The 6,053-nt window shown below is 34.3% G+C and overlaps 1 long non-coding RNA gene and 1 other non-coding gene across 2 annotated transcripts; both read right to left on the bottom strand.

The window, feature by feature from the left end:
• Positions 1–230: 230 nt before the first annotated feature.
• On the bottom strand, positions 231–6,053 carry LOC117128261. Its single transcript, XR_004451537.1, has 2 exons — positions 4,808–6,053; positions 231–4,728 (listed from the first exon to the last, which is right to left on the bottom strand). It is a non-coding gene; the product is annotated as an uncharacterized LOC117128261 (long non-coding RNA).
• Positions 2,622–2,839, bottom strand: LOC103838603. The gene has a single exon (XR_004452184.1). It is a non-coding gene; the product is annotated as a small nucleolar RNA U3 (small nucleolar RNA).

Raw genomic sequence — 6,053 nt, 5'->3', positions numbered from 1 at the left:
TTTTGTTTGTGGAGTGGAGTGTGTTAGCCTTCTTGGAGTCGGGGCTTGGTGTCTTGTCTCGAATCCAAGTCGTGTTTCTGCTCAGGGGAGGCGATGGTGGCGTTCTGTCGGCGCGTACACAAAGTTGCTTGCTGGTCGTGTGGTCAGGGTTTCTGCGTGGTCATGCGTGTGCGTTCTTAGGAGGTTGCAGCTTCCTCTGTCGTCTATGGCAGAGCTTGTTGTGCCTCTCATGATGCTCTCTGTTTTGCTAGTTCGTCTCACTTCTAGGTTTGGGTTGTTGCTCGTTCGGTTGAGCTGTTTGGTGCCGCTTCCTTGCCACTCTTAGTCTCACCAGCAAGGAGTAGTTCTGAAGCGCAATGAGACCGTCCTAGGTTCTCTAGTTCTCGGGTCAAGGCGTCGGTTGGGGCCAGTGTTTGAGTCATCTTGGTCTCCATCGGCGGGTGACTTGATTGGAGTTTTTAGCCATCCCAGTGCTGGGATTGCCAATTGGTGATCTTGGTAGGCTTTGCTCTTTCTTATTGCAGGTACTGAAGACCCAAAATTTGGTTTGTCATCATCGCAACCCGATTTGTCCGGAGGTTCTGAGTTGCCTGATCTTCACGGTTTTGGTGATCCCGCTCCTCCTCAGTCTGCGGTTCGGTAAGGTCTCGGTGGCGTCCTTCAAGGTTTGCTATCTCTTACCTCTAAACCGCTCGTGTCTAGCGCTTCATGTCCAGTCAAGATACAAGTTTTGGGGAAATTATCAAGATCTAGCTCCTCCGACGATGTCACGAGGAGTCCGACATCCGAGGAAACTAGGTAAACCCCACTTCCTCGTGGTCAACATTAATGGCTGAGAACAGAGATTGATTTTCTGAAGATATCGGAGCAAACTAGCGGATGGCGTCGGTTAAGTGGGCGAGCGAAGCTATGTTTTGTAATGGTTAATTTTAGAAATTCTGGTTGAACCAAGCTTGTATCAAACACTGAATTCCGGTTTGACCGGTTGATAAATATAAGTACATATTAAAAAAAAAAAAATTATTCATTAAAAGTTATCTCATTAAAAGCGAGGAAACTGTTACAAAATAGTTTAACTGTGGAAACTGTTACAAAATAGTTTAACTGTGTGACATTTTCATTTGGCTAACCTTTAGTGTGTGACACTGGCAAATACATTTATAATAGATTAATAGTCCACAACACACGTTAAAATAATTTCACTTGAAAAAAATGAAATTTCATCTAGATACATAGTTATATTATAATAATATAACTAAAATTATTAAAATCTCATATTAATCTCAAAACTCACAAATGTAACTTTAATATGATCATTACAAAACTCATAAATTAAAATACATAACATAAATACAATGTATTTACTTTATATGACAAATCAAATAGTTTATTTAACTTTTTATACTAATAAAAAGTATATGAGAAGTTTAATCACATTTTTTCTGGAATTTTACCGGATCAATATGTGTCGGTTCACGGGTTAGTGGCGGACTTTTAGGTTTTATTAAATTTTTAGTTAATGAGTTTTTTTCATTAAATCGAAACCATATTATATGTGGTTACGAGGTTTACCGACTCGACTGCATGTCTAAATCGTGTATGGAAACACTGCTTATATCTTAAGTCGTCTATAAACCACATATGTACCCAACTAAGGGAGTTAAATACTTTGTAAAAGTACAATAATTTTTCACACCATCTAAATGTAGTGCACTATTAGTCATCAACATTTGGTTTGAGTTTTTTTTTTTTTTTTTGGTTTTTGGTGTTGTGTTTCTAGAAATTTAGAAATACTTCCGGTACTTCCACAAAGTATAGTTCAGTTTCAGTTGAGTTATTTTGGTTTCTGCTTTGGTTTGGATACCAAAGTTAGGAACTAGTTAATATCCAAAATAAATTCAGGTCCAATTTGTTTCCAGTTCGATATGGTTTTTGGTAATTTCAGATTTATAATAAAATATTAGATAATTCAGGTTGGTCAGTTTAAAAATCGGTTATTCAGGTTGTTTGGACAAAATATGAATAATCAGATAAATTTTAATATTTCTAATAAAAAATTGGGTAATTTGCTTTTTGGGTAAGTAGGTTTATAAATAATATTTTTAGATATTTGGCTATTTAGAAATTAAATATAACTAAAAATTGTTGGTATATAATTTGTATTTAAATTTTTTGGATACTCTTAGTTTTTGGTTCGGTCCTGGTTTTTTAGTTCTAGAGGTATTAGATCCGCTCGGTTAAATATAATATTTAGTTTTGTTTAGATTTTTTTATGGTACGATTCGGTTTCTTTGTTCCCGTTAAATGTGCTCAAATAGATATTTTATCTTATATAGAAATTCGTATAAAAATAATTTATTTAATTCCAAAATAAATCCGCGCTTCCAAAACCGGATCAAAATATAGTGATATGGTAAAACAACAATTATATGTTTCAACTAACAAATTAACTCAAAGATCAATTAATTTTTGTAATTCAAGGCTGCTCCTGAGGCTTGTGGTCTTCACGGTGCTTGTCTGCGGTGGTGTCAATGAAAGATATGATCAAGAATGGATCTGCAAGAAAGTTCAAAAGTCTGTTATCACAATGGCAAACCCCAGAGGAAGGGGCAAAATAGGAAAGCCTGTCAGACAACCGTGCGACCACTCTGGAGAGGTCAAGACCTAACCAGATAGCGATCCTCTACAGCACTGAGACTCCGAGGAGAATCGTAACCGTTAATCACACTCAGACCGCACGGCCATGATTCATCAACCAGAATTTGAGGGACTATCTCCTTAGAAATCAAGGATACAGAGGTACGAGCCTATAGAACAGATCCTGTTCAAGTAAGGTCGTGACCTTCACTTCCATCTCTCTGATATATAAACAGTACGAGTTCCCTGTTATTTGACGATGTGGGACGAAATAGAAAACCTCACATACATGCTTAATAAATACGTCGTCGTTTCTCCCTTCAATGAACTAATACCAAATACATTAGGCAGGTGAAGAGACTGAAGCAGAGGTTTCTTCTCTGAATCCAAATCTTCTGAGCCCTGATTGCGTTTCATAACAAGTTTCCGGTAGATTTGTTGTGACGGCATTTCATGATATTTCTAACGCTATGTCACCTCAGCGCCGAAGCTCTTGCCCCATAAGTTCATAGTCTCATTCGCTCCCAATCGATTGATTCCCACTTCTGCGTACGTTTAATGCGGAAAGCTCTTGGGCTGTCGGATAATTTCTCAAGAAGCAGACCCAGGCTTTGGCTTTTGTCAAGCCAAAGAAAATACTGGACCATTTAGAAACCGTTCTTGTGAATGAACTGGTTGTTGTTAACATAAGTCGCATTGCCAAGCTAAGAATACTTGTCATTTGGACCTTTTAACTCTGTTTGTGACTAAACATGACAGACTCAAGTATGAGATAACATATCTTTCTCTTGAAGATTCACGTCAAGTACTTTTCGCCCAAACACTTGTGATCCATTGTGTTTCCCCTGGATATCAGATTACCAAACAGCCTTACCATATCATGTCTGCTAGACTGTCTTGATAATGATCATGGAGCTATGAGTCAAGTTGCATTGTTTGATCTCCATTTTTTTTTTGCTTGCATAACTCTTGATTCTTGAGTTAGTGTAGAAAGCTCTTTTTTCTCTAACAAAAAAAAAGAAAAGACACCATTCTGATTGATTCCTAAATTTTATCGGTGAACATGTTTACCACATTGTTGATATCATTATTCATGTTTACCTTCACTAAAGAGAAATTTTCAAAAATTCATTATTCATTAAGAAACAAAAGACTTTTATATATTTGCTCTACATAAATAAAAAATAATTATTTAAATAAATAAAAAAATAAAAAATAAAAATTCTCTTTTTTTATAGTTTTCAAATTATACATTTTCAGATGAAAAAAAAATATTTTATGAAACTATTTTAAAAAGAAATTTTAAAAAATTAGTTTTTATTTATATATTTATTAGAATACTTAACTCCATATTCCAAAAATCCCTACCTCACCTTTCAATTCTAAATCCTAAGTCATATAAATGTCTTTTTTTCTCTTTAAAAGTGAGAGTGAAAATTGTTAAAGTAAATATGATAAGTGATATTAGGAATATGCGCTATTTTAGATAATTTTCCAATTTTATCTGAGTTTCAAAGATAAAAAGGCGAATCTGCTTCAGTCTCCGCAGTGTATTTTCTATGTCTTATACATCTATAGAATCTAACTGAATCCTCTAGCAAACTTTGTAGTTATGGTCCTGATGCTCTATTTCGCTGCTTACTTACATTAGTCTTCTCAATACATTAGTCTTCTCAATGGTTACAAACCTACAACTATCTTTATTGTCTGGTTTTTATATTTCTCTCAGAATATTTTTATGGAAAGGATATATTATGGGTCATTCTTTGTATGAAACTTGCTCTCGAGTTTGCCTCCAGGATAGCATAATAGCAGTGGTTATTGATGGCAAGGAAAATGCAGTCTCCATCTTTATGCTCATTTGGTGGAAAGCATTGTTGAGCCAAAAGTGAACTTGGAAATTTTTAGAAGTGATATAGTTCTCTTGGAGGTCAAGGAGGTGTGGTATTAAACTGCAAACAACCTCAAGATGGCTGGAATACACAATAAACTTTTGAGATATGTAGACATGCAATTTTGATTTATTAAGAGCTAAAAGACCTAAAGAAAGAAAGCTATTGCTTGTTGCTTTATCTATCTAGGCTGATATTACTGTTGTCTATTTGGGCCAATTGATATTCTCACGCTTTCACTGTCTTGTCCGCTTTTGGATAATTCCACCGAATTCAACCGATATTCAGTTCTGCTTTCGGTTCAAAAACAAACGTGCCAAATTATGGTTATTTGTATTTTTTGGTTAATTTTGGTTTACGTTGTAAGAGTTTGGTTCAGTTTGATAAATTTCGGTCTAAAGCTTAACTGATCGGTTTTCAAATCCGAACTGAATGCTGACTAAACATGTTGTTGTTGACCGGTTTTGTGCACAAACCGAATGCAAACCGAATTGGCTAAACTTCAGCTCTGTTCAACCAAATCGGTTTGGCTTTATGTACATGTCTAGTTAGGAAAACTAAATTTGTGAAAAGAAACATTTTTTGCTTTTCTTTTGGACTATACTTGAGAATGTGGAATGCTGAAGAACAAATAAAATAAATGTAAAGGTAAAAAAGATTGGAGTCGGCAAAGGGGGAAGAAGCACATGAATCCAACTCGTGGTGGTAGACATTTTCTAATTAGATGACAAAATTCTGTATTGAGATTGAACTAATGTTTCTTTTTATAGCAAAAAGAATTATGTTAAAATATAAGATTGGTGCTAGACATTTCTTGATTAGAGGACAAAACTCTGTTTGAGGTTAAACCTTTTTTATTTTTATATAACAAATGTAATTGTGTTAAAATATAAGATTGGTGCTAGACATTTCTTAACTAGATGACAAAACTCTTTTTGAGGTTAAACAAATGTTTCAATTTATATAACAAAAGAATGTGTGTTAAAATATAAATTCAGGTAATAGAAGTTGAGAAATGTGGGTGCATGTTTGAGTCCACTAACAAAAGCCAGAAAAGTCACAAACAGTAGACTTTGGATTTTCTTGAAACGTGATTACTAAAAGTCAAATATATAAGAATAGTATGTCCTTAAACATCCTTTGAACTACAAACAAATATGGATACAATTAAACCACTAATATTATTAGTTTTACGAAATATTAATTTATCAAAAGATTGACCGGCTACAAAATTTAATTCAACACTATTATTAAATGATTCACTAAATTATTAATTTATATAATTAATTTATAAATATTTTAGTATATATTTAATTTTGGTCATAACAAATCATCATAGTCTGTTTTTGTTTTGAAATTTCCTTTTCTCTCATTCTCATTTATACTAGGATAAGACCCGCGCCTTGCGCGGGATTAAGTTATTATTTTTATTATATTTTGGAGAATGAAACAATAGTTTGGCTTCATTTGGATTACGGGTGTTCAATCCGGATATCGGGTTGGTTTTGGTTCGGTTCGGTTTTT

The sequence above is a fragment of the Brassica rapa genome, chromosome A09 (assembly GCF_000309985.2).
Source record: "Brassica rapa cultivar Chiifu-401-42 chromosome A09, CAAS_Brap_v3.01, whole genome shotgun sequence".
Lineage (NCBI taxonomy): Eukaryota > Viridiplantae > Streptophyta > Magnoliopsida > Brassicales > Brassicaceae > Brassica > Brassica rapa.
Note: the sequence above shows the minus strand (reverse complement) of the source record. Positions and strands in the feature narration are given on the sequence as shown.